This window comes from Dermochelys coriacea, chromosome 2 (assembly GCF_009764565.3).
Source record: "Dermochelys coriacea isolate rDerCor1 chromosome 2, rDerCor1.pri.v4, whole genome shotgun sequence".
Taxonomy (NCBI): domain Eukaryota; kingdom Metazoa; phylum Chordata; order Testudines; family Dermochelyidae; genus Dermochelys; species Dermochelys coriacea.
In genome coordinates, this window is record NC_050069.1 from 77418717 (window position 1) to 77429154 (window position 10438).

At 40.0% G+C, this 10438-nt stretch overlaps 1 long non-coding RNA gene across 1 annotated transcript; it reads left to right on the plus strand.

The window, feature by feature from the left end:
* The first annotated feature begins 3479 nt into the window (after positions 1-3479).
* LOC119851745 lies at positions 3480-10083 on the plus strand. The gene is made up of 2 exons (XR_005291379.1): positions 3480-4000; positions 8115-10083. It is a non-coding gene; the product is annotated as an uncharacterized LOC119851745 (long non-coding RNA).
* The last annotated feature ends 355 nt before the right edge of the window (positions 10084-10438 follow it).

Here is a 10438-nt window from a genome sequence, read left to right on the forward strand (position 1 = left end):
AAGTACTCCTTTTCTTTTTGCAAATACAGACTAACACGGCTGCTACTCTTATATCTGATTATGATAGCATCACTTTCGTTTGCCTAGAGGAGAAAAAATATAGGGTACAGCGTGAAATGACTGATGATGTTGCAGTGCATTTTACAAGCACTACTTTAGCCATCAGGAACAAGAACTCTTGAATAAAGTTTAAGAAAATAACTGAAAGATGTTCTTACTACAGTTTTAGATCCTCATCTGAAAGACATGATGCCCACTCTTCTCTTTGAAGCATAATACCTGCTGGTGCTCCCCCGGGGTGTAGGTGGGGGATTCTACATTGCCCCCTACAGGTGCCAATGCTGCAAAACCACTATTTGGCCATGAGTATTTATCTGCCAAAACAAAAAATAACTATAAAAAAACTAAATAAACAAAAAAATCAGCTAAATGCTGAACACTATAAATGAGCTCCCATTGTGCCCTGAGGCTTACCAGACTCAAATTCTTGACAGTACTATAAGAGGGGTATTTTGTGTGTGGACTTTGACTGGTATCAAACTGGCTCAGTTATTGCTAGGACATTTACTCAGAGATTTCTGTTCTGCAGTAGAGCTGCTAATTCCCCTTGAGCACTATTACTGTTGCTGCTTTTTATGCCTCTCTCCATGATACTACTCAATGCAAGTTACAATTAACTCAAAGGAAGTAGGAAGAAATGGATTCTGTCTATACAGAATGAGATGGGTGCAGAGTGGGAAAAAATGCTGATTTTGCCTAATCTGCCCTTGATTATTTCTTTTGTCCTTCAAACAGTTGGACTTTGATTATTTTTACACCTTGTCTTGTTACAGAGGGCCACTACAAGGCCTATGGGCCATTTAAACCCCACTTAAGCCCTCATATAGGGCTATTTTGGCTTTTTTGAGAGGTTAAGTGGGACTTAAATGTACAGAGATTTTGTGTTGGCCCTCTGTACAGGGTTGAGTTATACCCATGGAATCACTGCAGGTTCAGTCCTTTTGTTTGTGATAATTGTGTCAAAGAGGAAAACATTTCCCTTCTGCTGAACAATTAGAAGAATAACTTTGCTGTTTAACATTAAAGGCCAAAATGTCAAACCCAGGGGCAACCAGTACTCCCACAGAATCCCACATTTCTGCATGCAAATTTTGTCCATACAAACTGGCAAGTTGTTATTTGCTGATTTAGGGGTGCAAATGCAGGTCCAGGGAAGAGGGCCCATAATTTTTAAAGGTGTACTCACCAGCCCACACCAAAAAATTGGTCCCTAATCACTTTGCTTACATTTTTTGCAGTAGAATACTGCATTACAAAACAAAATAAAAAATATCACACAGCATGTGGTTTTGGTAGAAATATTATTTTCCTGATAATAACTAGTATAATCTAAATGCTGATAAAGTACTTGGTACTGTACAAGACAAAATAGTCCCTAGACTGAGACGCTAACAATCTAAGCACTGCAAGCATTTATGCCTGTAAGTAACTTTACACATCTTAGTAGTCCCACTGAGTTCAAAAGTACTACTCAAATGTGTAAGTTACTCACATGGGCCTTAATAAATAGGAGCTCACAATTTAAACAGTTCATATTTGTGAACTATTCAATAAGTGCATTTTTGACCCAAGAGACCATTGCAATTTAAAGACCTATTTTGATCTGCATTCTAATTTTGAAAACTCATTATTATTTACATGATAAACTTAAATGGCACATTTGGATTTGTCATCATGTAGATCCATATTTAAGCAATGTGAAAAAGAGGATTTTAACTCAATAAATCATATTAGCTTAGAAGCAGCTATTTCTGTTGATCAAATCAATTTTGTTGCTGCTCAATGCACATCAAGCCCATGTAAAATAATTTGGTCATTTTTAATTTCTTTGTATTTTGCCTATAATACTCTAAGCTGTGTTGCATTCTCAAAGGAGGTGGCATTATTACTCAATGTAACAGCACTTAGATCTTGGCTACAATATAATGAGTGATGTGCTGCCACACTTTTAACAAGAGGCTCCCACAAAAATTTTCTGCCTCACTCAGAGGTACACATGATGTTACCTGGACAAAATTCTCTCCTCCTTTTTCTCCACACTACAAAAATGTATCTATTCCATACTTTTTCCCCCCCAAAACCCATCAATTTCACACTCTTCCCCCAACCCACCTGTGATCCACCTCTCTGATCCATTGTGCTTCCTCTTCCCCAGTAACTCATTGGGGCTCCCAGGTGTCTGGCTGATGGGTCTTGTCCACATATTCAGGGTCTAACTGATTGCCACATTTGGGGTTGGGAAGGATTCCCCTCAGATCAGACTGGCGAAGACCCTGGGGATTTTTTTCCTTCCTCTGCAGCATGGGGCATGGGTCACTTGCAGGTTTAAACTAGTGTAAATGGTGGATTCTTTGTAACTTGAAGGCTTTAAATCATGATTTGAGGACTTCAGTAATTCAGCTCAAAGTCAGTCAGTCTATTACAGGAGTGAGGGGTGAGATTCTGTGGCCTGCAATATGCAGAGGTTAGACTAGCTGATCACGATGGTCCCTTCTGGCCTTAAAATGTATGAGTCTAGAAACTGACTTCCCTTCCAGGCAGCTGTTCTTCAAAGCTACAGGAGCATTGGCATGCAAGTGTCTTGTGACTTTTGCAATAAGCAGTAGTGGCAGGCTAGTCATCCTGAAGACTCTGGCTGTGTGATGGTCAGGTGGAGAGTGAGAACAGGTCACCTTGGATTCATGAGTTTGGCAGTTTTCACTTGAGTGCTGAAGCTCTCTCCAACTGATGTCAAAAGTGGGGCCTGGGTATCCTCAGGATCATGCTAGGGATCTCTTCTGAGTGGCACATGGGGGACAGGCTTTTCTTTCTGCAGACTGGGGCTGAACAAACAAATTCTGGTGGAAGTACAGATGAGCTACTATGGCTACAGGATTCCCAATGACTGCAGCAACAACTTGGCCCCATTTCTTCCCCAGCTGCTCCTTGTATACTGCTGGAGTGGAGGGATTTGGGGAAGACTTGAGAGGACTATTAAGATTCCAGAGTGTCTTTACTCCACTCACCTAAGCAGTGCCTCACCAGCTGCAGTGCTGTTTGTACCCATGCTAGGGCAACGTGCAGTGTATGTATGCTACACACCACAAGTGCAGACATAGCCTATGAGGTGTCTCCCTGCCATGCATACCTGGAGGTAGTAGCAGGAGAGGCAAGAAGAGAGTTCCCGTCGAGCAGCTTGCACAGTTGCATCAATAACATGCATTCAGAGGGGGGCTGAACATTTTAAGAACTAGGGTTGGCCTCAGAACTTTGGGGTGATGTAGCAGGGTGGTCATCTCTCTCTGGCCCTAAAAGGGTTAAAGCAGCCCTGGAGAGGGCTATGGCTGGAAAAAAGGGGAGTGAGTAGCTGACCACAGCTGTGGCCAGCTTAATTAAGGCCCAGCTGGCCCTTATAAGAGGGCAGTGGGCCAGAAGCTAAAGAGGTTGGTCTCTCTTTCCCTCTCCCCACCCCTTTAGAGGGAGAAGGGCCTGCTGCTGGGGAGTATACCAAAGGTGAAGCAGGGCTGGGGAAGGCCAGAGGAGCTGGGAGGCTCCAGACTGGAAAAGCCCCAGGCTGCAGGCCTGGCAGATGGCCTAAGATAGGTCCTGAGGTTGCAGGGGCCAGCCCACAGGTAGGCAGAGGCAACAGGTCCAAACCCCCCTTGCCTGTGATGATTGGCTTATATACTGCAGTCTGCCCCATTGAACGGCTAGATGGTGACTGGGTAGTAGCCATATAATGAGGTTGGGTGGGGGTTCCTGGGCAGGGGAGACCCAGAGACTGGGGGGTAGTGCCAGGGGGCACACCCTGGGTAAAAGAGGCACCGGGGTCTGGGAGGGACCTGGGGGGCCAGCGGCAAACAGGATACCAGCCTGCGGAGGGTGTTCTGGAGGCTGGAAGAGCTAATTCCCTGAGAGATCAGCAGGACGTGCTGCAGGGGTGAGTCCCACACTGGGACAGGTGAGTTATAAAACAGTTTTTTGCTGTCTCCCTCCCAAGTGTAACCAATTTCTGTCTGTTCTGATTATTGCACCATTATGCACCGGGCATAAGGCTTTAAGTAAAGATTAGTGAGCTGATTTTTAGGATAGCCCAGAAACTTAGCTGGCTCATACCTAAAATATGTGTGTGAGAGCGATTTAGTGTCCACAGCCTCTTGCTGTAGAAGTGGAGTGCAGCAGCATATTCCTTCCACTCTCTGCAATTGGTTTGCATCTTAAAGGCTAACTTTGCAAAGGAAAGAGCTAGAGGCTTCCTTTATTATTAAAACTGAGACTATCCTTTACAGAGCCCTACAGTTGGCTCTGTTAACAGGGGGCTTGTGTGAGCCTCCACAAATCCCCCCACTGAGGACAGTATACAGTTGAATTCTGGTCACACCTGTGACAACATGTATCTGTTTTATTACTCTTTCTTGGTGACTTATTCAGCAATTTTAAACAAGGAAATAAGGGAGGGGGGAATAACATTATGAGGATAAACACAAGATGAATTAAATTGCTGAATAAGGGTAGTCTACATGCCCCTACCAGATATTCCGTATTCCTATAATTCCTTTATCTTTGTTTGTTTGAACCACTTCACATAGTTCAATAAACCAAACAAATGCAAAATTACAAGAAGATATTTGGAGAGAATGTCAAGGCACAATAAGCCATCACCATGTCTTCTGGCATTGTGATTTTTGGTCTAAGTTTAGAAATCTGTTGTAGGAATTGTTCCCAGGTCATATCCCACCGGCCCTGATTACCTTGATATTGGGGAAATGTCCTGGGGGACTTGTATTGACTAGAATTGTTTGCAACAGTAGCCAATAACTGCAATTCTTCAGTATTACAAAAGCAATCTCCCTTCCCAGGAATATGATTTACAAAAATAAAAGAACTGACAAAGACAAGAAGAATGACATTAAACTAGGGGCACGTCTTCATTACGGAGCTAAATCGGCGCTGCTGCAATCAATGCAGTGGCATCGATTTAGCGAGTCTGGTGAAGACGTGCTAAATCGATGGGAGAGCATTCTCCCATCAATTTCTGTTCTCTACATCCCTGAGAAGAGTAAGGTAGACACCGTGAGAAGTGGATCTAGCTACATTGACTTCAGGTACATTATTCATGTAGCTGAAGTAGGATAATTTAGATTGATTTACCCTGGTAGACCTGGTCTAAGACTCGTATCCAAACTAAGGATCCGGTCTTGCAAACTTTTTCTCGCATAGGTAGTCCCATTGAAGTCAAATGGGAATACTTGCAGGAGTAAGAGTTGTAAAATCACACAACTTAAATTAAAATTAAATCACTGCACTGAATTTGGCCCAAGTTCAGTACTACTTTCACAAGAAAATCTCCCATTGAAGTCAATAAATTTTTTTTAACAAGGAATATTGAATTGTGCCCATTACCTTTGTTATGGATATCTACCATATTGTGTATTCCATATTCTACTGAAACCTTCTCTTTCTTGGTTGTGAACAAACATTTTACGTTTTCAGTTATCACTATTCCATTTAATGAAAACTTAGGTCCTGATCTAGCAAACCTTACTCATAGGAATAATTGCTGCTCACATGATTTCAATTGAATTACTTTCTTGAGTAAGAATAAGCTGTTTGAATGAGGGTTTTCAGGACCAGATCCTTCATAGCTTAAACGTATTCTCATTGACATCCATTTCTGAAAATGATGTTGAGGAATAAACCTTACTTTAAAGCTTTAATGCAATTAATATTTTTGTAACAATTGATATAATTCTGTTTTCCGTGATAACTTATTGTAGTTGACTATAATGTAAAGCTCCCTGCAAGCTGCCTTCAAAAATTGTCTATTAGGCACATTGAGAGAAGCTGCATTAATTCACATAAAGCATCTCTCACAATTCGTATGAAAATATGAGGGGAAAAAAGATACATTAATTGTCTTAATTTTAAGACCTAACTAATTTGGCTACAAGATACTGTGCTCAAAAAAATTTAAAATTCCTACCAGTTATCATGAAAGAAACAAACTGATTCATTTCAATGCCTTTGCATCAGTAAGAGTCAGATACAGTAGTCAGTCTAATAAGTGATTAATAGCTAAAGTGAGCTGCTGGCACTCTATTTCCTATCTCCTGCTTGGTCTCCTCTTTAACACTCGGGTAACTGTCAAAAATGGACCTAGCTATTATAGATGACATGGGGTAAATGCCTTCATGTTGTCCTCCAAAGGTTAAGGTTTACCAACCTCAGTTTGAAGCCACAATCTCCAATAACCATTAATCCACTAAACTCCAGTACGAGTGAACATATTTATGGCTGCAGTCACTAAAGGGTGAAATAAAGATTAGTTTTTAGTTAGGAACGCAAAGCTTTTTAGATCAATACAGACCCACTGCTGAAATCAATCTAAAGTTTGGAATTTCTAAGTAAAGACTTACTGGGCTTCCTTGTACAGTTAATTTTCCAAAGGGGGAATAGTCTCAGCAGTGCTACATAGTAATCAAATTGAGTAAACACTAGTCAGTTCTTAAACTGACCTCGGCTATGCACATAGCAAATGAGTGTACAGCAATAAAAACACCCCATAATGTTTTTAGTAAATTTGCCAATAAACAGGTAAAGCCAAAATGAACATATAGACTAACATGATAAAATATTAGTAGCTACATTTGCCTATTTGAAAACATAAATAATCAATAGACATTAATAATGAAGTTGTTCGTGCGTTTCCTTATTACTGTGCATATTAAGTGTTTCAATTATTTCTACTTAGTTTAATAGATAAATGTATATGCACATTTTATGCATGGCTGTGAAAAGAATATGGGTTTGCTCTTCAAAACAAAAGCTACTGTTTAGATGAAAGAACAAGTGAACTGGAAATACACAGCTTGTTATACCCCTCTGCTATTCATGTTTGATGCATGTATACAATTTATTATGCAATTTCTTGAGATTTGACAAAGTAATTGTCTGGCAAACCATAGCTTTAATGTTTTTTTTTCTGCTTCATACCAAAGGTCTGAAGATATTGTAGGAAAATGACTTAATAGATCAGGGTCTATAAATGCTGTTAATGCATATATATGTGTGTGTGTGTGTATGTATATATGTGCAGTGGTGATCCAAGTTATTTTCTGAGTTACCGCACAATATGTTGTGAGATTCCATGTGGTAAATTCATTTTAGTCCATGGAGCTACTGCATGAAATCTTATGATATGTTGAACTGTAACTTCCAACTTGGGTCCCTGCTATATCTTTAGTCTATAACTGTCACTAGGAGATCTGCGAGTAGACTTCGGGCAGTATAGAGCCCTACGTGTTATAGCAGCACCTCTTAAGTTAAAAACATGCCAGCATTTCCATTATTAATTTCATTTTCAAGGGTTTGTCACTCAGCAGTTAAAATCCATTCAGGTCTGAAACCAAATTCTGAAACCAGCTGCAATATATACATTTGCTTTTAATCATATTCATTGTAAATCCTTGTAGCTGTTCTTAAGATAAAGGAGGTCAGAAAGCCTTACGTTTTATCATTTAAGCACTTTTACAGGCTCCTATAACTAAAATATGTCTAATTTAGAAAATGAAATTCCCTAGCAAAGGGCTGTTCTTCATTCTTCTTATCTCTCCATTATACTGTCAGTAAAATATGATTGGCTAGATTCATAGCTGCTGGGAGTGGGCACAACTCCATGTAAGTCAATAGGGTTGTAACCTGGACACCATCAGTGAAATTAGCTGTTGTCTCTGTTAGCCATATGTGGCTGAAGTTACAAGTCAATTCATTTTGTCCAGCGTCAGTTCTCAACCCTAAGGCATTTGGAAGTTTTACTTATTGTTATAGGTAACTAAACACATGCCATCAGGGAAGATCTTGTGGATCAAGAATATTGTCTCATAGGTGGTGTGGGTCAGAATATCTGCACTAAGTGCACCTGAGTGGTTCTGGCAGCCAAATCAAAAATGAGATGACACTCTGATACTATTAGCAAGAGCCCTGACAGCATGTATCATTTTATTATACATCTATGCTTTTTTAGAATTTACATGCTAAAATATTACATTTTTGTTTGCTTTTGTTCTCATTTTTAGTTGAATTCACTGCTTATGAATGATGCCAGATTGCTGGCAATGCTGAAGACTAAAGTGTATCCAGTGGTATAACACAAGCAGAGCTCTCCACTCTCCACTGAATCCTGTGAGGAACCATTGGAAAGATCTGACAGGACACCTTCTAAAGATGAGAGAGTAGTAGAATCCCCATGCCAAATCAGACCTTGGGCTCTCTATTTATATTCCAGCGGGATGTCAATTAATGCCAAATGTGATAGTTTTCTCTGTTACGTGAACTAGAAACTGGACTTAGACAACCAATTCATCTCACATAGGCCCCTGTCAGCTATCAGGCTGTAATTGCTTTTAGTCTCTACTGACTTGGGCCAGATTTGAACCAGCCACCTAGCTTGAAAGGCTCTGTATCCACCATCAATCACATAAACCATCCGATCCCCCCCGCAATTTTGTTTCTCTATCTAATTTTTTTTTAAGACAGAACATTCTACCTAAAGTGGAATGCTCCACCAGGACCAAAAAAGCTAATTTCCTTGTTAATCCCCCACATTTCTGAGTGGCACAAAAACCTTAACAAACAAGTGACTTATTTTCCTCCTCCCACTCATGTTCTCACCTCATTCAGTGCGCCACTGACTAAGACTGTCTTCATTGACAAAAAGGTGCATTTTTGAAGTGAAATAGCTAACTCGAGTTACCAATCTCACTGTAAAATCCTAGTGGAGACAAGGTCCAGGTAGTTTTTACCTCACTATAGCTAGTCAAGGAGAACTCCCAGGTGAGGTTATAGTGTTGACCTCAACGAGCTTTGGCAGTAAAGACCTAGCCTAACAGAGCTTCAAGACTGCTGGGAAAGTAATGATATATAATCTCAGTCAACAGAGCTCCTCCCTCTGCCAGTGGAATGAGGTTGTGGTATTTAAACACTGCCCTGTAGAAAGGTCAGTTTAGTCAGATTAGTATACTGACCATGTAATTATATGAGAAATTATGGATAGAGTATAAGGCTTTGGACAACTTCTTAAGAGACTGTCTGCCACATACCACTAAAGAATCCCTTCCCCAGTTTTATAATGAGCCCAGTGCAAGTTTTAATCAGTCCTGGGTATATGTACATACAGGTTCCAGTTCAGGAAAGTAGCCTTATTCAGGAAAGCACTTAAGAATGTGCTTAAAGTGAGGCATGTACTTAAATGTTTTTCAGAATAGAGACTTAAGCACAGTCATGTTTCCCTGAAATTGCAGACGCAATCACTAAAACTTATATTATGTACTTGAGCGTATGAGCTCCCAGTCATCTGGTACACAACATGTAAAGGAGCAATGGTTAGAGGGTTTTAGTTATAGCATGGCTCTGTACAAAAGGACTTGCTTAACCTACCTTGCCTTTTGACTGTAATTTCCCCAAGCTTAGCTGATTCCTTTAACAGTTCTGAATTCTGCCCCTAAAACTATGACAACTTTTAGATGCAATAAATTGTTTTTCAAAACCTATTGGTTTTCTAAAAGCTTTATTCACTTAAAACACTTTATTTGCTCCATCTTGATTGCAGATCAGTGTAATCTCACATGAGTGACTAATTTTTGTCTGACTTGCTCTAAAGGCTAGTGGGAGGGAAATCTGTGGTTGACTTTTGTGCAATTCACTGCTTTTAAGTTCAGAACTAGTCCTTCTGGTGCACCCACAGCTCCCCTAGACTTCAATTCGAGCTCTGGAGACACAGAAATACAAGACTGAGTACTTGATGATATCATGATTCTTTGTAATATGTTATCAATATATTTTTGCTCTGTATATATTCAGTTATAGAAACAATACTTTGCTACTTAAATATGTATTTATAATGTTCAGCACCTTTTCCTGAAGGATCTCAAAGCACTTGACAAACATTAATTAACTAAGCCTTATAATACCCCTGTAAAATGCTGTAGAGTATTATTATCCCTTTTAAACATGAGTAAACTGAGCACAGAGCTGCTAAATGATTCACCTTTGGTCAGTCAATGAGTCCGTGTCAAGAATAGAATCCAGATATCTGAACTGCCAGTTCCCTGCTCTAACCACTGAACAACACTTCTTCCTTCCATACATTTTTTAGGTGCCGTTATTTGAAAGTGGATTAATAAGGTTTGCCTGTGTATAGACCTATAAAAATGTCTCTACACGTAGGCAGGTGAGGAGTGTCATACCAGATATATTTTCACAATCACAATTTAACTCTCGTGTAAAAATGCACAAAGTGGTGTATTATATAAAGTTATCTAAAATATGTGGTAATATTACCAAGAATGCATCTTCCATGTTGTTGTGCTAGGCGCTGTCCAAACATACAATATGACTACTC